Source organism: Macrobrachium rosenbergii, chromosome 18, assembly GCF_040412425.1.
Source record: "Macrobrachium rosenbergii isolate ZJJX-2024 chromosome 18, ASM4041242v1, whole genome shotgun sequence".
Lineage (NCBI taxonomy): Eukaryota > Metazoa > Arthropoda > Malacostraca > Decapoda > Palaemonidae > Macrobrachium > Macrobrachium rosenbergii.
In genome coordinates, this window is record NC_089758.1 from 19,229,234 (window position 1) to 19,254,233 (window position 25,000).

The 25,000-nt window shown below is 32.5% G+C and overlaps 1 protein-coding gene across 1 annotated transcript in view; it reads left to right on the forward strand.

Annotated features, from left to right (window-relative positions):
* The window catches only part of ple (tyrosine hydroxylase ple), a 536,948-nt gene that overhangs the window by 271,412 nt on the left and 240,536 nt on the right, over positions 1 to 25,000 (forward strand). The window lies entirely within an intron of this gene.

Here is a 25,000-nt window from a genome sequence, read left to right on the forward strand (position 1 = left end):
TACGAGTGAAATACGTCTTCGTGTCTTTGGAATTGGGTTGGCATCTAGTGTGTACGTAGCTAGATTAGATTATGAAAAACCCTGTACCTTCCACGAATAAATTAGCGAAATGCCAAGGCGGCCAGTTGTCTCAAGTCAAGACTGTTGTATTGTTAGATTCCTTTTAAGAAGGTTGTTGAAAACCTGGGCGTTTGGTATTGTTTACAAAAAAAGAAAAAAAAAAACTATTGGTTAACGAAGATTTTGATGCATTGCAGTCATATTTTACTATATTCACATGCAGGACTTTTTAAATCTGTACAATATCCTGGAATATTCTATAAATTTTTGTTTTAAGCAAAATATCTAATTGAATATTTTTTAATTATTAATGGGCTAAACGATCACTGGCACAAAATTAAATCCGACATTAATAAGATATTAAGATATTAAAATTAAGATATCACCATAACGTATTATAAACAGTTTTTCATGAAAACTAGGAAAGGAAGAAATTAGATCAGATGATAAAGAAGGCCAGTAGTTTAATAAAATAATGTGTCTAACGGATCCATGAATTTTTTTCCACAACATGAACAGGGAGACATTACATTATTATATTTTTTATATGTTGTACTTTCGAAGGAAAAGTCATGCTAGAAAACTAAAATATCTACAAGATAATGACGACCTCTATAAAAACGGATATGATATCTACAAATATAAGTATGTAGGCACATCTAGGCTTTTAACTGCATTATATATATATATATATATATATATATATATATATATATATATATATATATATATATATATATATATATATATATATATATATATATATATATATATATATATATTATATATAGTATATGAGACCAGATTGTTAAATATTATTCGTGGTAGGGATACAGGAATTGATTCCATGGCTAGTTGGTGCAATTCAAACCCGTTCCATTTTACTCTTGACTGATAAAGTTACCTTCCGTTTAATTCCATTGCATTTCCGTTCGGGGAAGTAGTGAATTGTGTGTCTGGATGTTTGTGGATTGTGTTTTGTCTCTCGTCATGTGGAGAGGGACATTAGCTTGTATGCGCATCTGAAATACGTACAGAGACCTCCCCTCCCACAAAGGGAAAATGTGCAGAGGTGGACATCATATGCATAACATGTATTTTTATACAGTTGATATTTAAATTTACTTTTTTAATTAAATGTTAATTTTTATTTTTCTTTGTTCATGTCGGTTGCTGCAATTCTCTTCAATAGGTTAGTTTGTACTGCATTAATTAAGAAAATCATAGGAAAACAGGTACAAATTTATATTTTTATTTTATAACCCAAGCATCAGTCTCGTTTACACGATATAGACTTTTTTAATTAGCGTTTATGAGAAAAGTTTACACCGGGACAGATTTTATTACAGCCAGTTGACAGTAAAAGTTGATTTCATTTTCAACGAGATCTCAGAGTCTGGTTGCCTCGCTCGGTGAACTCTGTATTGAAGACCTCTCTCTCTCTCTCTCTCTCTCTCTCTCTCTCTCTCTCTCTCTCTCTCTGTTGTTGTGTTTTCTGTTAATGTTTTTTTTATTATTGTTGATAATTTATTGTTCACTAACCCCTGTTGACGGGAAACTCTCTCTTCCTAAATATGACTGAATGTCAGAAAACAAATGTCATTTTAATTATTCTTATAATAAAGCACAATGGTATATTTTTTCAGATATCATTAACTCTCAAACGTCACATTTAAAAAAAATATATTAGAAAAAAAATATACTGGATTTCTGGGAAAGTTCCCTGAAAATCCTTTTCAAATAAATACACAAGGCGCATATGATCTCTCTTCACCTACACAGGTTGTTTAGAACTCATTTGAAGACCCTTAAAGAAGATAATTTTCCATTGAAGTGGCTCAAGATGAACGTTGTTAAGTGAGCTATAGTAATGCTTCCGTTTGTATGATAAAATAATCAAGGTTCCTCAGTGAGGGAAACTGAGGAGGAGACGAAAGCGAGAGGTAACGAAGGGCAAGAAGCAACGTAAGAAACCTCTTCAGGAGTTTGGTAGAAAATGCGATTGCGGTGCTGATGTCTATCAGACGAAAACGAAAATACTTTTTCGCCTTTCATCTGTTCTGGCATAATTTTCTTTACCCTCCCTTTGTCTCAGGTCCACGGATACGAAGCACCTAGAGATGTGACCATCTCATTAGAGGGCCAGGTTTTACACCGGTGCATAAATTTTAAATATCTAGACATTATGTTGTGCTTAAAATATGTCAGAATTAGAAATACATTAGAGAAGAAACAAATTGTATAGCAACTTAAGCCTACTTTAACCACTGATAAAATTAATATACTAAGAAAAGTTAAAATAATTTATATCACTATACTGAAACCAGTTTTGACCTATGCTACGAAATTTGGACTCGAACATCAAGAACTAGAAGATATATACTGAACCAGGGGAAATGAAAGTATTTAGGCTGATAAAGGCTGTTTCAAGGCTACATAGAATACGAATTGAAGACGTTATGAATAGACTGGGGATGGAAAGCATTTCAAAGTTTGTTGAAAGAGGACAGTTACGTTGGTTTGGCCATGTAAAAATAATACAAGGAGGTAGATATCTCAAGAAATTTTTGAAATCGATGTCGGAGAGATGAAGACTGTTGGAAGACCAAACAAAAGATGGAAGGAAAACTGACGCAGCAATGCGAAAAAGAGGAAATTCTCTGAAGCATGTAGAATAAGGAAAACTTAATTTAAAGACCAACATATATGGTAGGAATTCCTGAGTCAGAACAACTGATAAGCTTGAAAGCTTACATGGCGTCTGGTGAGAGGTGAGAGACCGGGAAAAGCTAACAATAAGTACTTGTGTTATATTACTCTTCATAACGGGAGTATTTGTTTTACTCTATCTTTGACGTCATCAACCATGGCTATGAAGAAGCTCTTCCACTCTATGTGTTGATGCAGATGCCATGTGTCACTTATGAAAAAATAACAAGTTTTAAGCGCCGATAAACATAGACATTCGGGGTATTTGTTCTTGCATCGTGGTAGTTCTTAGAGAAAATTAATCATTACAAGTGCAATGATATAAAAACTTAGCCTCCATATGTCGTATTCTCTGTATTTCTCAACCAAAAAATATACTAACTAGACTTTTTGGTTAATTATGCAGACGCTATCTAACTCCACTGTAGCCAATTCTGAGAGCTGTAATTCTTAGAGAAATATTCATTTTGCATCGTTGATTATTTTCGTATTTCATGGTAAATTGTTTTAAAATATTTATAATGTAATGAAAAGTCAATAGAAAATAACATTAGATTTTATCTTTAACTGTATCAAAAATTTAAGTGGCTTTACATAATTACTCCAGACTCCCTGGATAAGAACACGCCCCTTCCACCATTCAAAGTTGGTAACCATTTGACGAATAAAAATCACGACTAAATGACAATGGATATGTGCACGAGGTAGAGATGTGTTATATAAATTACTGTTTAGAGTTAGAAAGTTAGTGACGAATGGCAATTTGTCATGCGTAGTAACAGACGTAGTAATGACGTCATCGATAACCAATGAGATGGCAGTAAATTTCCCGCCAAAAATATGGAACTTCGTAGGGTTTCTCGAGTTTATGCGTTGCTTTATTCTTGTGTTTCAAAACCGTCAAATTTTGGGCCCAGTTTTCGGATATATATATATATATATTTTAGAATATTTCTTCTAAAAGATATGAGCTTCATTTTGTATATATTGCTATAATAAGTAACTAAATACGAAAATTAAATTGCATAAATTATTCTTGATCATAATTAAGTGACAAGCAGAATTGAGTCATGTTCTAGTTTTAGCTTGTGCGTATTAGCCCGCTCTTTGAGAGAGAAAGACACTGGTAAGTGGACTTTGCAATAAAATTTGTACAACTTGAAATTTATAGTGTCAACCAGTCTCCTTTAACTTTCTCATTCTTTCTCTTACCTTATGTAAGACTCTTTTTAATTACATTCTCCTCAGTCTGTTTCATTACAAATCTTATTTTTTCTCTAAAGTGAACAGTAAAATATTTATGTCACCATTGCGTAAAGAGAAGAGAGAAATGTTAATTACTCTAAACATGGGTTTGTCCTTAACCTTATACATTCAAAAGTAAGGCATTTCTGCATTCAGACATCATCCTTATTCTTGATAAGACTAAAAGTAAACCAAGTCAAGAATATTTCCCTGTAATAAAGGACCTGACCTCTCTCTCTCTCTTCCTCTTTATATATATACATATATATATATATATATATATATATATATATATATATATATATATATATATATGTGTGTGTGTGTGTGTGTGTGTGTGTGTATGTATATATATATATATATATATATATATATATATATATATATATATATATAATTATAATGGAGGATACTGCAGGAAAAATTAAAAAAATCAACCATAGGTACAACAGAATGCACGTGATGAAAAGCAACCAAATGTCAACGCTCAGGGTACATTCTTTCTTGACGAGAAAGCTTTTGTTTACTATATTTGACGTCGTCATCATCAATAGCAGTTACAAAGCCTTTGTAGAATCTTACACTTGTGCTGTTTTCCTGTTGACATCGTTGCCAGGTGTTACTTATGCAAAAGTAATAGGATTAAATTCCGACAAATATTGACATTCAGGGTATCTGCTTTCGCTCCGTGGTAGCTGTTAAAGAAAGGATATCAATACAAGTACAGTACCAAAATATATGCTCTTGGCTTTCGTGTGTACTATTCTCTGTATTTGTCAACCAAACCAGTTACCAACCAGTCTTTTTCGTTACTTAAGCAGACGCTATGTGCCTTCATTGATGCCATTTCTAACTGTAATTCATACGAAATTGTTGGTTTTGCATTGTTAATTACATTTCATATTTCGTAATAATTATTCGGCAAGATTTATGATGTGATAAATAGGCTTTAAAGACAAAAGGACACTTTTAGCTTTAACTGAATCAAAAACTAAAGTTTCTGTGTATTGTTGCTTAAGACTCCTTGGATGAGAAAACGCCCCTTACACAAACAACACAAAAACTGGCAGCTCTTTGATGGAAAAAAAATAACGAATAATTAGCACTTCAAGACCTTTTCCTTATTTCAAATCTTTTTGGGAATAGTTTATATAAAATTTAAGATTCTATGACACCAGATATATGCACGAAGATGAAATATGTTTTTATAAATTACTTTGTAGAGTTAAAAAGTTAGTGACGAATGAAGTTTTTTCATGGCGTAGTGTCAGACATAGTAATGACGTCACCGATAACCAATGAGATGGCAATAAATTCCCGCCAAAAATATGTTACTTCGCTGTTTTTTCAAAACCGTCAAATTTTGCGAGGATTTCCGTTTTGGATTTTTTTTTTTCTTTTTCATGGGATATATCTAATAAATATGAGTGCCTCAGGAACCATTTTCCATATAGTTATTTAATAAAAAATTACTAAATATGAAAATGATAAAAATTAAATGGTATAAGGGGCTGGGTCATCTTTTCGTTTAGCATATTTGCATGAGCCCGTATTGTTTTTATTCTTTGAGATAGAAAGGGGGATTTATTTATAAATGATAACATTATGAAACGGATAATCGAATTGTTAAAGAATATTTATATATCATTTATAAATTTTCTGCGTCAACCAGTCTCCTGTAAAATATTTAATTTATTCCACCTACATGCGATCAGCTTTCTTTTCAATTACGTTCTCCTCAAGGTGTTTTATTTAAAACCTGATTGTTTTTGCTTCGAACCGAACAGCTGAATATTAAAAGCATCACTGCTGTCAAAAGACAAAAGAGAAATATTATTCAATGTAAACATGGGACTTTCCTGAACCTCATATTCAGTTGCATATGGCATTCAGACATTATCATAATTATTGACATGTCTAAACTTTATAATCGAGTCAGGACACCTTCCAATAGAGACCTGAACTTGATTACACACACACACACACACACACACATATATATATATATATATATATATATATATATATATATATATATATACATATATATATATTATATATATACATATATATATATATATATATATATATATATATATATATATATATATATATAAATATAATGAAATTTAATCTATAAGGAAAAGAGGAAATAAAGGTAGAGCAGAACATGTGATGACAGGCAGCCAACATATATGGGCTCTGGGTACATCCCTTCATGACGTCATGAGGCACTGGTATGACTAAGGTTATGAAGACGCTTTTACACTTTCGCTATTTACTTGTTGCCAGGTGTCACCTACATCAGATTTACTTCCCGATAAATATTAACATTCGTGGTATATGCTCTTGCATCATAGTAATCATTAAAGAAATGGTATCATTACGAGTATAAAGAAATGTGCTCTTGGACTCGATATGTAGTATTTCAGGAACATTTAAAGAACATTTCTATGATTTGAATATACTTGAAATTATTTTATATAGTATTTACGATTCTGTGACACATGATGTATGTTAGAAGACGAAATGTTTAAATAAATGACGGTTTAGAGTTAGAAAGCTAGTGAGAAATGGCAACTTTTCATGGCGTAGCAGCAGACGTAGTAATGACGTCACCGATAGCCAATGAGAGGGGCAGTAAATTTCCCGCCAAAAGTACGTTGCTTCGTAGGGTTCCTTCAGTTTATGCGTTGCTGTTCGCTGGTTTTTCAAAACTCCCGTGTCTGGATATGCTTTTTTTTTCTTTTGCATTTCAATAAATATGCGTGTCCTAGGAACCCTTTGGTTAATAATTTTTTTTAATAATAAATGAAGAAATATGAAACTGATAGAAATTGATGAGAGGGACTAAGTCATCTTTTCGTTTATCATATGTGTGTGTGTGTGTGTAAGTCCGTAATTTTCTTATGCTTAGAGAGAGAAATGGTTAAATTATAATTGATCAAAAACATATATGTATTTCATTTTTCAGTTTACAATGTCAACCAGTTCCTTAGACTTTTCCAAGGCTTTCTCTAATGATCGTTCGGTTAATTTAAAAAAAAAACTGATTATTTCAGTTCTTTACACAGGGTAGTGAAATATCTAAAAATATCGCGATAAGTATAATATCGTCTAAAGCGTTCAGTTGCATGGCATATATGCGTTCAAAATTTATCGCTATTGCTGATGTCTAAATGGTAAAACGGAGTCATTAATGATTCCATATCGTAGAAGACACGAATTTGAATATAAATATATATATATATATATATATATATATATATATATATATATATATATATATATATATATATATATATGTGTGTGTGTGTGTGTGTGTGTGTGTGCGTGTGTGTGTATATACATATACATACATGCACATACATTATATATATATATATATATATATATATATATATATATATACATATATATACATACATACATACACACACACACTCACGCACACACACACAAATATATATGTGTGTGTGAGTAATGAAATTATATTGCATGAAAATAAAACACCAGATAGAACGGAGTAGAAGTGAAATAATAATAAACGCTAGTGTTACAGCCCTTCGGGACGGGAATGCTTTTGTTTACGATAGCTAATGATGCCATCAACAATTCCGTTTACTGGAGTCATGAAGAAGCTCTCCCACTCTCGCTGTTCACCAGTTGATATAATTGCCAGATGTCAATTATGCAAACATGACAGGTTTACGTTCCTACAAACAATGACATACGTGTTATCTGCTCTTGCATCGTGGTAGTTATTAAAGACATGGAGTCATTACAAGTGTAAAGATATATATGCTCTTGACGTCTATCGGGATTATTTTTGGTATTTTGCATCCAAAAAAAAGTCACCGACTTGTCTTTTTCATTACTTATTCAGATGCTACTTGCCTCTATATTAGACATTTCAGATAACTCTAATTCTTATAATAATATTAGTTTTTCCATCGTTAATTGTCGTTTGTCCCTCACAATAATTATTTGACAAGATTCACAATGTAATAAAAAGACAGTATAGAAAAAAATTAGATTATATCATAAATTTTATAAAAATATCAGTGGCCTTTTGCTATTACTCCAGATCCTTGGGTAAGAACACTTCCTTACACAATTTAAAAAAAAACGGCAACTACTTAAAGAAGTTAACTAAGGATTAATTAGAAGTTTTAGAACATTTGTTTGTTCTGGATCTTTTTGAAAATATTCTATATAGAATTTAAGATTTTATTACGCTGTGCATATGCACAAAGATGAGATATATTTATATATATATATATATATATATATATATATATATATATATATATATATAAAAAAGGTTTAGAGTAAAAAAAAATGAGTGAGAATGGTAACTTTTCATGACGTAGCAGCAGGCATAGATATTGACGTCATCGATAGCCAATAAGATGTCAGTAAATTTCCCGTCAGAGAGAAGCCGCTTTGTAGGTTAAAAAGTTAAGTATATCTTAGTTTAATCAGACCACTGAGCTGATTAACAGCTCTCCTAGAGCTGGCCCGAAGGTTATCTAGCAACGGGGTTCCTCCAGTTTATGTGTTGCTGTTTGATCTTTATTCAAAATCATCAGATTTCCTGATTTGGATAGATTTTATTTTTTTTATCTTCATCATGATGTATTTTTTAAAAATATGAGTTTCAAAAGAAGCCCTTTTAAATTTATAACTTAATAATGTAACTATGAAAACTAAAATGGACAAAATATTCTCTCATCACAATTAAGTGATAAGGGGCCTGAGCAATTTTATAATTTAGCATGTGTGTGTGTGGTCCGCATTATTCTTACTCTTTGAGAGAGAGAGAGAGAGAGAGAGAGAGAGATATGAAAAGATAAATTATTAAAAACTTTTGTTTATTCTTTTAATCATATTTTTCAAATGACTTCCTTCTTTTGATGTATATCATATAATCCACTTTATTTTTTACTTTTTTCCTCACACTTTTCATGAAAAAACTGGTCATTTTTGTTCTTCAGACACGACAACTATAAAGCTATTAGCTTCACAACTCTGTAAAGAGAAGAAAGGAGTATAATCATCTGTAAACATGCGACTCTCATCAACTTCACACGTTCAAGTGTAAGGCATTCTTAGTTTAAACAATATTACTTCTATGAATAGCCTAAATGCTCAATACAACTAAGTCAGGCATGCTTCCATATAAGAAAGCTCTAATCTGGAATATATATATATATATATATATATATATATATATATATATATATATATATATATATATATATATATATATGTGTGTGTGTGTGTGTGTGTGTGTGTGTGTGCGTGGGTGGGTGCGTGTGTGTTTGTGTGTGTGTTCGTGTGTGTGTGAATACAAGCCTGAAGTCCTTTGTACTGATAATTTCAGTAAATGTAGGTGTCTTCGTTGAAGCTTGGTAGGCAGACAGCTAGTTAGTTACAGAAATGCGGGAAAGAGAGGGGACTACCCACTCATTTGACTAAACAGCGTTTATTTTCCTTTGGCAACAAAATATGATATTTATGCAAGTAAAATCTTTTGGTAGACAGGAAGGTTACTCAAACTTATGTGCCCAATTCAGAAACATTTATTTTAGATAAGTGAAAAAAGTTCCATAAAATCAAACTAATTTTCATTGTATAATATATGGAAAAAACTGTTCAAACTATTCTTAACTCAGACAGTTGTTGCTAATGTGAGCAAGTAATGGTACTATCCATTTTGCATGATGAACATCAATATTCTATACATTTAGGGATACAATTAATAAAGAACTGTGCATAAATACAATATAAAGAAATACGCATACGGTCAAAAGAGTTTGATATTGCAGACAGTCAAAAACAAACAAAACATTTTATTTACACTGAATAACAGATACTGAAGGATTTATAATCAAACATTAATACGTCTCATAGCAGTCTTTTTAACCCAGAAAACAAAACACCCCCAGAAGATGACAGCAAACTTCCTGAGGTTATTTTAGGCTTCTCTCTCTCTCTCTCTCTCTCTCTCTCTCTCTCTCTCTCTCTCTCTCTTAGAGGAAACCAAATGGATTCCTGTAAATACTGCAGAGACATTTGAGAAAGAGTGAACCTACCCCTTCCCTTCCCGATATCACACTTCCAAATAACTGAAGTTATGACAAATATTATACACTTCGTATGGCATCAAAGCCCTGCATTCTAAAGGAGTTCTAAGTAAAGACCAGTACCCCATACATTTAAATGAAAAGGGGGGTGGGGGGACGATGTACGATTTTCATCTAAATTTCATAACCAGATCCCTTGGTCTAAATTCATAATGTTCACATGTGCACATACAGTATCTAATTCCAACTACTGCTGCCTTGGCAGCCTACGAATCTTCATTTGACCAGCTTCACTGCTTGTCTGAATCTCTACTCTTCTATGTTGCGTTTAATATTTAGCCAAGCCGTGGGAAGTGAAAATTTTAAATACATGTCAGACAATAACAATGCATGAAGGCCTTTACAAACACTGCCACCTGATGATAAATAACACTGTAGACAACCTGCGGTAGCCAATGTGAGAAAAAAATGAAAAAATTTACGTTCAATACCCAACGACAAAAGCTTCTGAGAATTTTATAAATAAAGAGTCAGAGTTGCTCCATGAGTTTATGACTGGTGAATCCCATTAGATTTATTGATGAAATTCAGGCTCTGAACTCCTGGGAATTACAGTTAAAAAAAAAAACAGGATTTTGCTAGGGCCCTTGGAACAATATGATTAAAATTATACAATAAATTTACAAACAATGACTATACACCAAGTAAAATATTTAAAGCAAATGTGTTGCAAAATAAATGAAATGTTTTTTTGTACAAATGATCATTGTGAGATTCTCATGAAAGTGTGCGACGATTTATTGAAAACCTAAGCAAAAATTACACCACGAATAAAAACGTTAACGTGAAACACGTATCGTCCTTGGTACAACAGGGGAAACTGGGACAACTGTTCCCAACAAGAGTGTTAATCCAAGTAACACTTGTTGAGAACAGTTTACCCACTCATTTATTCAAGGTTTTTCCCATCTGATTACATTACAGCCTATCCCAAGAATAATGAATTAAGGCATTCGTGATGCTTACTTCTTGACACCCAAAGAGAATGGACTAACATTTTCAAGAATAAATGAAAACGTTATTTCTATCGCATTTCCCATAATAACCAAGGGAATAGAAAACATATACAAGTGAGAAGAAACCTTTCATCTGAAGAACATCATCTTCCCATACAACTATGGTAGTAAATCAAATGGAGCTTTGATAGATCAGGGGTAGGATGCAATTTTACAATTCAAAATAATGCAAAAAATATGTGCATGCACATGACAAAAAATTTATACTGCAATCGAATACATCATACGTGTTTTTATGGGTCAGATTTACATGAAGAAAGCTCATTACTCACAACATTAGTGCACAGGTCATAGAGTATGTACAAACTTGTACTTTCAAATACCATGTATAACACTCATTGTGTTCTGATACCACCAAACTTTAGGAGGGAAATAATACGAAGGCTGCGGGATATATAGTAATGGTGGGTTAAACGAATACGGTGTCCCATGACTGTTAAACAGCAGGAAAAATGAACATTACTTCTTATTTATGCTCGTATGGCTGTTATTCATACAAATGAAGCAACAAATTGACTTACAAGTAATAAAAAGGAGTTGGAAACCCTTTGAACACCAAGTAGTAAGTAAATGCTACACAGTCATTTATCAAATTCCAATGAAACAACCATAGAACTGTTAAAAAAATTCAATAAAACGTGAGGAATGCACTAGATAAAAAAATTAAAGTTTCCAATATACAAGAGCATATAAATAACAACTGTTGGCAGTCACTTGTAGTATATATAAAAAAATAAGATGTACCGTCTACAAGTAAACATTTTTGAGACTTTTATTTTGGGAATAACAATTCTGCAAAAGCTGTAGCTAACTTTTATCTCTAATTTTAGTCTAAACTTTATTAAAGTCCAATTTACATAGATTCATAAAGTTCTGCAAAATTTACCAAGTCAGTATGCAAATTATATATATATATATATATATATATATATATATATATATATATATATATATATATATATATATATATATATATATATATATATATATATATATATATATATATATATATATATATTATATATACATATATGTACATATTATATATATATATATATATATATATATATATATATATATATATATATATATATATATATATATATATATATATATATATATATACATATATGTATATATATATATATATATATATATTATATATACATATATGTATATATATTATATATATATACATATATATATATATATATATATATATATATATATATATATATATATATATAAATATATATATATATATATATATATATATATATATATATATATATATATATATATATGTATGCATACAGTATATATACAAAATGGTATACTGACTTGATAAATTTCACACACACCACACATGCAGAACTTCGTGTATCTATGTACTGTCCTGAGTGAGCTAGCCTATGGCAATTGACGTTTTATTATTCTATTTTACCTGCTGAACAAGAATTTAAAATAATATTTTGTCAGTTGGCTGTAACTAAAATGTAATTGACCCTTGAAAACTGCATGTCTGTAACAGTGGGTCGCACACAGCTCAAGGGTAAATTACAGTTTAGCAGCAGCCGACCGGCAAAATATTACCTTAAACTCTTATAAAACAAGTAAAATAACATAGAAAAACGTCAGTTGCCATAGTCTAGCTCTACTGCACAGTATTCAAAGCCTTCGTAAATGGGAAACAAAACATTACCATTTCCACTTTCGACTTGGGTGGCCTCTGTAGGTCACTGTGGCAGAACGGCGCTGTGCGCCTTATCTGCATTTTTAAAGATTCCTGGCAAGCTCTTATGTTCTGGCAAGAGGTGATTACTTTGAATTCTTGTTCAGCAAGTAAAATAACTCAGGAAAACGTCAATTGCCAGTCTCTTGCAGCTCTCGGTAAGCGCAGAAAACCACCATCTGCTGATTGGTGGACCGAAAGCTAGCTCATGCGTGTTAAGGCTTAGAATCAGTAGTACTAGTAATGAATGAAAAGTGCCTTTGGAACGGCTCCCACTATCCATTTATTCGCCCTTCTTTTTACGTTTGTTTTTTGTGTTCCAAATGACATATATAACAGGAAATACAACTATAAGGTACCCAAACCTTTTCCCAAGTTATTTACCCCACCAAAAACCCCGAATTCCCAACGGGTCCCCCTTGCTGTTAGCTATTCTCGAAAGGGTTTTACCACACCAGTTCTAAGATAATTTACAGCTTAATTACAGCCGAGTAAAGTTCTATAGAAAAATGTCAACTGCCATAGTCTAGTAGCTCACCGCTGACAGCCGGCTTAGATCTACCAAAATGGCCTCTATAAAGTTTATATATATATATATATATATATATATATATATATATATATATATATATATATATATATATATATATACATATATATATATATATATATATATATATATATATATATATATATATATATATATATATATATATATATATAGTGTGTGTCTTCCTTTTTACTTTTTTATCCTACTGCTTTCATTTCAACTTGCTGCACCCCCATTTCAAAAGGTAATTAGTTGGAATGGGTCTCACAAGCGTGAAGTATTGTCTAGTGCAACCCTGTGACATATAGCAACACTGTATGAGAAACCGGTTAGGTAAACACTGGAGGCTACAACTTGGTGATGTGCCACACTTGTACACGTATCCTCTTCAGTCTTTTCACTTGCACTGTGTTGGGTCACAAAATCTTGGCAATATCTAAGGGACACTTCATCTTACATTCTCTTACTGCCCAGAGGGCAGTCACAACGGTACCATTGGGCCCTCGTCCATTTTCTAACCTTTGGGCAGGTAAATGACCAGAATAATCCAAAACTGCTCCTTCTTGCGAGGCCACCAAATGCGTTTTCCAGTTGCTGATGAAAGATTTATCCAAATTTTCGACGTATCTGGGGACAAGGATAAAATCAATTACTTAATTTACCAAATACCCCTAAACGCAGACTTGTTTAATCTTATTACAGCCAATACCTCAACTGTTTTTTACCCTTAAATTTTGTTAGTTATTTGTAGCCACACTAACGAAACATGGAACTATGTTGAGAGAAAATGTCTTGTGTTTAGCATGAAAAATTTTTAAAAGTTAAAGATTATCTTGTATATGTTTCTGAATGAAGCCTTTGTTTCTTGGGCGGAGGAGCAGCAAAAAAACGGCCACAAAACCTGGAAAGGACTGGATTCCTGCTGACACCTGAAAAACAGTGAACATATTTATTACAAATTAGGCGCAAAAAAGGTATTTCTTCACATTAAGAGGAGTATAAAGTACAAAAATGCCATGTAGCCTCCTCCCTAAACAATTCTTTTGCAATTTAAAATTCATTTAACATTGCTTAGGAAGAGACAATTTGTGTTACTACTCCCGTGAAGGAAAGAACTTACGTATTGTCTAGTTTAGCAACCTCAACTTCCCTTTAGCGTTTTATTTTTAATAAATCATTTTAGTGGACCACTGAGATAACAGTCTTAACTTTTTTTATGGTGAAAGGTTCAGTGTTCACTAGCCATGGAGTTGTGACTCAAAGTTGGGCTGTGGAGCCAGTAAATCCTTGAAATATAAAAATAGCATGCACGTTCAGTTAGGAAATCTGAGGTATTGCGAGCATAAATGTACCATTTATTAACGAGTATTTTCTGGATTCTTGGGCACAGAAAGCAATTCAAAGTTAATGTTATTTTAATGCAGTAATGGCCAGTACTGGATCAACGTGCCTCATCTCACAGTCAATTTAACACACGCAGGCTATTTTTGTGTGTAGCGATGAAAAATGCACTCTTTACTTTTAACTTGCCTGGTTGACCATCAAGAGCAGGGATACCCACCAATGAGAATAAATTAATATTTCCTTTGTTTTGCAAATGATTCAGACACCATACCAAAAGCCATGATAGCATGATGGAAATAAGAGGTTATTGTACTGTGCGAACGCAGTTTTTTTCCACTCAGTATTGACCAATGCCCATTAACAAACATGATAGCATTGGCATTTGTTCAGACAGAGATCATTATTGGAAAATAATATGAAACTACTTAAGAAACAAACCTTGTAGACTGGAATGCGTAGATCCTGTGGTGGGATGCATATAAGATGAAGTTCGAGGTGGCTGTACATTTTTCATACATCGACGAGAGGAGGGTACGAAATTTCTGAAAAAAGAAAAAAATTATATAAATGTGGAGATTAATCTTAAGATACCTGATTTAAGACGTATACTGCCAGAACGCCGTCGTTCTCTAATGCATGTTTTAATTCGTAGTCAGATATATCACTCTCTCCTTCTCTTTCTCGAGTGTTGCAGTGAACATTCATTGTACTTGTAGTAAGCGCTTGCTGTCTTGATTCTCTATGGTAATGTATACATGCGTACATACATGTTATATATCATACACACAAACACACACACACACACACACACACACACACATATATATATATATATATATATATATATATATATATATATATATATATATATATATATATATATATATATATATATGTGTGTGTGTGTGTGTGTGTGTGTGTAGACTAGCTGACCAACCCAGCGCTGCCCAGGAAAACTCTGAAGGACATAGAAAAATTTTCCTGCACCACCGTGCACTAACTGTCCCTTTTATCCAGGAATTCCTGTGCTGACTGTCCCTTTTATCCAGATATTACTGTGCTGACTATCCCATTTATCCAGAAATTACTGTGCTAACTGTCCCTTTTATCCAATTATTGCTGTGCTTGCTGTCCCATTTATCCAGCTATTACTGTGGCCACTGTCCCATTTATCCAGGCCAAATATTACTCTGCTGAATGTCCCATTTATCCAGGTATGACTGTGCTGACTGCCCCATTTATCCAGGTTTTACTGTCCTGACTGTCCCTTTTATCCAGGTATTACTGTGGTGACGGTCCCATTTATCCAGGTATTACTATGGTGACTGTCCCTTTTATCCAGGCATTATTTTGCTGACTGTCCCATTTATCCAGGTATTACTGTGGTGACTGTCCCTTTTACCCAAGTATTACTGTGGTGACTGTCCCTTTTATCCAGTTATTACTGTGGTGCCTGTCCCATTGATCCAGGTACTACTGTTGTGTGTGTCCCTTTTGTCCAGGAATTACTGTGGTCACTGTCCATTTTATCCAGATATTACTGTGGTGACTGTCCCATTTGTCCAGGAATTACTGTGCTGACTGCCCCTTTTATCCAGGTATTACTGTGCTGACTGTCCCTTTTATTCAGGCATTACTGTGCTGACTGTCCATTTTATGCAGATATTACTGTGGTGACTGTCCCATTTATCCAGGTATTACTGTGATGGCTGCCCCATTTATCCAGTTATTACAGTGCTGACTGTCTCTTTTATCCAGGTTGTATTACTGTGGTGACTGTCCCATTTATCCAGGTATTACTGTACTGTCTGTCCCTTTTATCCAAGGATTACTGTACTGACTGTCCATTTATCCAGGTATTACTGTGGTGATTGTCTATTTTATCCAAACATTACTAAAGTGACTCTCCCCTAGGTATTACTGTACTGACTGTCCCTTTTATCCAGGTATTACACTGGTGACTGTTCTGTTTAGCCGCACTAGACCCAAACACACCCCCTACTTGACTGAAAAACACCCACTAAACCTAAGCACACCCCTACTACACCTAAACACTCGCCCCACTAAACCTAAACACATCCCCTGCCAAATTTAAACACCCCCCACTAAACCTATGCACACACCCCTACTAAACCTAAACACACACCCCCACTAAAACTAAACACATCCCCCACTAAACCTAAACGCACTCCCTGCTAAACCTAAAAACATCCATACTAAACCTAAACGCACCCCCCATTAAACCTAAACACAAACCTTTATAGAGTATCATTAATTGCAGGAAACAAAATCATTTTCAATAACATATTTCTATGGTATCAAGTACATGAAATGAGGTATGATAAACCCCTAGAGTATACATACCACACAAGTTACAAAGGGAAGGGGGAAGGGGAAGTGTATATAGGTTTGGAACCTACCCTATTATCTAAGTTGGATTAAATGATGGCCACGTGCCAAATTTTATCTAGACCGGTCAAGCGGTTGGGATTTTTATATCGCAATAACATACAAACACACATACAAACATTCACTTTTATACACACATACACATATATATCTGTGTGTGTTGTGTTTATGTATACCTGTGTATGTGATAAGTGAGGGACTACGGGTAAGACTGAATGTGGCAGGGCAAAGTTGTAACAGTGTGTGCATATGTGTAATAAAGTAACTATTAATTTGTGTTTGAAATTATTATAGTCATATTAGCATTAATACTGTTATTATTGTTATAATTTCAAATACATATTAATAGTTGCTTTAATACATATGGTCCAGGCAAGGTAAAGAGTAAGAGTGAAGGAGATTCATTTTGTGACCGACGGGTTGAAGAACAGGAAAGTTTGATCGTGGTGGTTTGATTAAAAAAAATTAAAAAGGTATAGAAAGAAGCTTCACTCTTTCGAATAAATAGTTTCCAGGGAAGAAATCTGTATTATGCATAGTCTGGAAATAGAATATGGTGAAGGAAGGGGTTTGTTAGATTATGTTTGTGAATATTCGACGAGTAAGTTAACTGATGTAATGGTGTGGAGATTAGCGGCTTGAGAGATATATGAACATTTTCGTTTAGCAAAATTTGAGTTGACATGAACTTAAGAGGAGCAAGTGAAATTGTGGCTGTAATTGTAATTAATAAAAGTAAATTGAATAGGAAGCAATTAAGATGATCAAGTAAAGAGAACTCGGGTGAACTGTCGGGCACGAATAACATCGTAGGAGTAGAGTGGAAATTGTGAAATTTTGCGATATTGCAATGTTTGTTGTTATAAGAAGGCGCGGAGAGGAAATGAAAGCAGAAAGTGGTGGGATGTAGGGAACAAAAGGTTTAGTGGAGAGAAAATAAAAATATTTGAACTGCAGTTGCTTCACACAAGAGATCATGCGTAGATTTACGAGAAGATCGATATGGTAGTCTTGGAGAGGGAGAGAGAGAGAGATTTTCACTTACTGGATAGATTTATATTGGATATGAATTTCTGGAATTTTATATACTGTTATTAGATAAATAATTGACTGTAGGATATATATTAATCAAATCCGGGAAATTATAGATGAATAATAAAAAAGATTGTATTCAAGAACATGTAGTAACCTTAGATAAAGTCGATTTTTATTATTATGCAGGAAATAGGAAGCAAAACACTGTGTATTTCTTGGTGGGAAAAAGAAGTTATTATGCCTTTCCTAGTTCGGTACAGGTATGCCCAGAGTTTATGTCGGTTTTTATAGAAAAAATTTTTTCAGTGGGTGTTGAACATTTTATAAAAAAAAATTACTAATTGGTTTTCCTCTGTATAAAATCAAAAGTAAAATTTGCTAAGCAGAGTATTTTCAAAGGTTTAGAATTATTCAGTAATAAATTTGACATCCGTTTTCCCTGTTCCCATAATAATAATAATAATAATAATAATAATAATAATAATAATCATAATAATAATAATAATAATAATAATAATTATTATTATTATTATTATTATTATTATTATTATTATTATTATTATTATTATTATTATTATTATTATTATTATTATTATTATTATTATTATTGTGTTTACTGTGTATCCTATTTTGATGGGAATTTTACATTTTGTACTAGGTCGCATAAGTAATATAAAAATACATTGGGAAAATTTTTTTGTATATTTCAGCTTCTATCATAAATCTTACATCAGTTAGCCGTCCTTATTGTTGAACAAGTAAACCGAGATAGTTCTTTTAAATAAAAGAAAATATATCGAGAATAAAAACAATGTTCCATTTCTTGACAGGTTTCCTCTTCTGTCTAGGTAAACACAATAAAATAAAATGAAGTCCTGTTGTTGAAAATACAAACAAAAGCTACTTACTTGAAGTAAAAAAAAAGCGGATCTACGAAAAACCTTTTGTTTTGAATAACATGAGAGGATCTCCTGTTAGGTAACAAAAATATAAATGCTTCTCTCTTAGAACGTATCTAGTGCTTTCGTCTGCTTCCTCGAAAAAAATAAATAAGGTGGGAAGAAAAATGCAGACGATTCTGAAATAGAATAACGTTAACGTGAATACGCGAAAATGCTTTTGTAATATTCCTCTGGTTTTTAATGAAAATGAGGCTTTTGAAAATATAAATTCGAGTAATGAAGACTGGAATAAGCTTTTGAAATTTTATTTTAATTTTTATACAGAGCTTGTTTGAATTCTAGTTCTCAGGTCATTAGTAACTATGAATATTGGATGTAAGCAAAAATTACCTAAACTTTTATTAAGGCAGTTATACAGGGCAACAATGGCAGCATCTTACCCATGCAGATGTCAATGTGTCTTTTCAGTCTTGGTCACTGGTCGGAATCTTCTGCTGGAAAGTTGTAACTTGCCTGTTATTTTTTCTCATTTTTACACACTCTCTCTCTCTCTCTCTCTCTCTCTCTCTCTCTCTCTCTCTCTCTCTCTCTCTCTCTCTCTTATACCAGTGAGGAATATACTTGCGCGCTTTATCAACAAAGCTGCTAACAGTGCAACTATGAACCAAAATTGTTAATACATATACATAGTCTTTAACCATCTTTTCATCAAATGGCTCTTATAAAGCATTTGGCAGTCTATATGATTTTTCGTCTTATTTATCTATCTTTTATGTCTGATAAATAACGTTTGTGAAATGACGAAACATATGAGATATACTTTATTATATATAAAATGCAATAAAATCCTAAATACATTTTGTAAACGTCATATATGGACACGCACACATACACACACACACACATATATATACATATACATATACATACATATATATATATATATATATATATATATATATATATATATATATATATACATATATATACATATATATATATATGTGTGTGTATATTTTAAACTTTAAGTTGATTTTTCATTAATATTGTAAATGTACATATTCCTCGTCACGCAGTATAACCTTCATACTTTTAATTATTTTCGAATTATGTAAGCACACCATAAAAATTGAATGCTTTTTACAAAAAAAAAAAAATAGATACTGCAACAAAATTATTTTGCCTTAATGTAGAATATACTGTATATTATATATATATATATATATATATATATATATATATATATATATATATATATATATATATATATATGTGTGTGTGTGTGTGTGTGTGTGTGTGTGTGTGTGTATATATATATATATATATATATATATATATATATATATATATATATATATATACATACATATATCTGCTCAAAAGCGATCTACTCTTAATTATTCTTTACATTGTTTTCTTAATATATAAGTACATAATACAAATTAATTTTTATATGAGAAAAATGCAACAACATACAATTATTTTATCTAAAAGAGGATATACCCGGAACTACTGTAAATTCTCCACCTAGATGCATCAACTACTAAATATAGTATGGAAACAGCAGGAGACTTCGCCAAATTTGGTGCAAAATAGAGTAAACCAACTTCAATCCATAATCCCACACATCACTAGTAGCCAGATTTATTACCGGTTACTGCTTCGCTAATGAAGGTTTTCTAGCTCCGTGTCATCTTTCAGGAGCAGATGTTGTTTGCCTTTGGATCTATTTTGAGTAAGGTTAATAGTGCCAGTCGTCCCTCAGATGAATCAAGAGTCTGCTTGTGATTTGGATCGTCACTTTCACATTATCGTCAGTTTCTAAAGCAGGAGAGTTAATGTGGCGTTGGTCAGACGTGGCAGATAATCTGTTTGGCTTAATATAATGTTCTTAATTTTCATGCTTTTGCTTTTCATAAAAGCTGTTTAATTTATGTGTGTCTCGTGTTCATATAACATTTCAAATACATCACATGACATTTTTCTAATGTAATACAAATCTATTTTCAAGCTAATGCTGCTATTGTGAAGAGAATGCTTTAATCGGCTAATGTACATTTTTTAAACATTATTGTACTTGATACCAGCATACACGCTGATATTTATTAACCGTCAAGTTTCCAGTGATTACACCAGATGTTTTCCTGTCAGATTTTCCACATCTTTCTTGACAAATAGAAGCGATATAAGCAGGCTTAATTTTTTTATTCACTAATATCAGCGATTTTCTGTCCTATAACTCTTACCTTGTAGTAAATTCTTAACGAGCATGAATTATTTGTTATATGAAAACACGCTTCCCCCCATAACTACCAAGAATTACCTCATATTATGAGTCTTGCAGCGATACCTCTGATTTACTTGCAAGGACTAAGAAAACGGATAATTTATGAAGATCTCGATCTTTATTACAGTGTGAAGGTTCGTCATCTTAGTAATGTGTCAGGTTGATGGATCACAAAGTAGGAATAACGACGACTTAAAGGTTGTTCGATTAATTTCATTTTCCATTTTAATGAGTCAAGTGAATGAAGAGAGCTCAGAGATTTTATAGCAGGTGTATTAACAATCTTTTGAAATTACTTGGTAATTTTCCTTTTATTTTCACTCATAGTAAGCTGAATTGTCGCGTTAAAATTAGGAGCATGATTCAGTTACCTAAAGGACTCATGGCTAAAGATCACTTAACACAAGCTATACTGCTCTTACAGCAAATTATTAAACATCAATTCAGTTACAAGAGAAAGGTTAGGAAAAATAAAGATCGTCTCCTTCGGTTCATTAACGAAGACTGCAGTTGCTGTTAATCATAAACTAAAGCATTGCTTTATGTTAAGTAAAAGTTGATTAGAGAAGCTGAAGCAAACTATAATCATTAGAATCTCTGTTGAAATCATGAGATGAATATTGCCTTTTTAGAAAACTGATTAAAGCTGAAGTGCTCCACACAACTTGATGGAGAATGTGGAACGAACAATTTTCTTTCGTTCGGGGAACTTTATTATGGGTGGGGACTGACAGGTGACAGAATTAAAATCAAAACCGAAAGTAAGAGTAAGCCAGCAAACCGAAATGTAATTAACAGCACCACTCGAACTTCAAGGTAACAACATAGGCTTTGCTTACGGCCCGGGGTTAGTTAGGACAAATCACCAGTAATGCTTCCACAACAAAATTACATCAAAAACAAGATATCAACAGATAAACATACTTAAAAAGCAGTTGATAATTATGTCAGACTTATAAACGCAGGCATTTTCCGAATGACAATCGGCCTTAACATATACCATCGATACAGACTGTGATAAGCGACGTACGATGTCAGCTATGTCCCTCCTCTCTGAATACGAATTAAGCGACCCAGTTGGGATATTGAACTGCCAAAATTCATTCTGTCCAGAGGGCAATATTTCTATTGATTTCATAATGATATAGCAGTGTTTTTGGAATAATCTGGACGCAGTTACTCACCCCCCTCGAATCACTTCGAAACTTTTTTGTGCCTGTCAACTTTTTTGGCCATCAAAATAAAAAAAAAATAAAAAAATTAGCATGCTCATAAACAAAATTCCAAGTTAAAGCCTTTTGTATTTTCCGAAGGTTTCAGTAGCTATCGGAACAAAGCTTTATAGGCCACTTAAAAATGACTGCTAGTAGACATTTGATGAATAGCTTCTAGTGGCCATGAAAGATATGGTCTTATTGGACTCTAAAATAATGCCATTTTTGAACAATAAAAAAAATCTTTGATAGATCACCAATTCAAAACCAAAAAAGGAACTTTAAGAACTCTAAAACATAAATCTCACATGATCAATAAACGTCGTAGGTCAAAGAGTTGTCTTGCACCCGGAACTGGTAATAAGGATAACATTTTTTATAAACGATTTCCCTCGTGGTGAACCTCCTGTGACAATTTCCTTTTTGCCCGATATATATATATATATATATATATATATATATATATATATATATATATATATATATATAGAGAGAGAGAGAGAGAGAGAGAGAGAGAGAGAGAGAGAGAGAGAGACAGACAGACAGACAGACAGACAGACAGACAGACAGACCGACCCTGAAACCTCCGAAAATTACAAACGACTATAATTAGGGCTTTTGTTTATTATACTTGCATACATACATAAATACATTTACATGCATGCATATATATATATATATATATATATATATATATATATATATATATATATATATATATATATATATATATATGTATATATATACTGTATATATATTGTGTGTATGTGTGTGTAGAGGCATAAGTACTTTCAGATTAACTGATTCTCGGTGGAAATATGCAAAGATAAAAAATAAAAAAGAAATATTAAAAATCTATTTGCAAGCGTAGCCCACCCAGTGCTCAGGCAGCCGAAAATGTTCTCTGTGTTGGCTGATTTCATTAACTCATTCAAAAATCCTAGAGTCCTCTGAATGTCAAAACAAATTTAATCATGGAAATTGAATTTGCGTTTCAAGTAAAGAGTTTCAGGTGCTTGTGCATACATACACATTATTAGAATCATTCCAACATGCTATATATATATATATATATATATATATATATATATATATATATATATATATATATATATATATATATATGAAATATTTTCTGTTAAAACAGAATTCCATCATTTTGGCTTTTTATGGGCTCATTATATTATATATATATATATATATATATATATATATATATATATATATATATATATATATATATATATATATATATATATATATATATATATCTATATATATGCGTGTGTGTGTGTGTGTGTATTACAACATTTATTCGTTTCCTCTAACTTTGGTGTGAGAAAGGCTAGGCACCGGACTTCAGTCCCCTCAAAATATATTTAATTCGTTCCATTAACGATTGTTGCTGACACATTACAGTTACTTTTCCAACTGATCTTTAGTTGATGAGAATAGCTCTCTTTTCAGCAACTAGACAGCTCTTTGTATGAGTGGCCGTGGTGCTTTCATAGCCACTAAAACTTCGTGTGTCTGGATGCCCACTAAAACGCAAAGTTATGGTCGCTAATAAAGGGTTTAACCTTTGTCGTCACTAAGGTCATATTTTCTTGGCCACAAGACGCATTGGCATCCATGGCAATTTAATGCCTCTTGGTTTCAGTAACCCCTGAAATCCTTTGTTTTTGGTTATTATTTTAGGCCTTTTTTTGTTACTGGCCATTACAGGATATTTTCCTTTTGGTAACTAGTCTTGCTTTGGTGATTACTCGATGCGTTTGATTTGGTGGTCCTCTCCGAATAGTTTTTCTTTCTGGTCAACTTTTGTTATAATTTTGTTGGCCACTAGAGGCATTTGATTTATTGGTCACTAGAGGCTTTTGTATAACTGACCTCCAAAGTAATTATTTTGATGCCTTGAATGTACTTTGCATAGATGACTATAAAATTTTCAGGAACCCATGAAAGCCTTTGTTTTGATAATAACTTAAAAAAGATTGTTCTGGAACCTACCAAAATTTTCTGCTTTAGGTGTTTTAAGGTTTATTCTAGGTGTATAGTAAAGTATTTATTATGATTTCAAATAAAGATCTTTGAATGGCAGCCACAAAGGTCCTTGGGATTCTTTGCATAAGAGTGAGTGACTGTGCACAAAATATTCAGATACCATGCTGTGTCGTTATCGAAACAACAGGCATACACAACAAAATGAATCCTTGACAGCTCGGAAACCAAAACCGATCGTCTCTGTCATATTCAGAAAGGACGGACATGGCTGACATCGCGCGTCGCTTTTCACAGTCTGTATCGGAGGTATATGGAAAGGCCATTTTCATTCGGAAAAGTCTCAC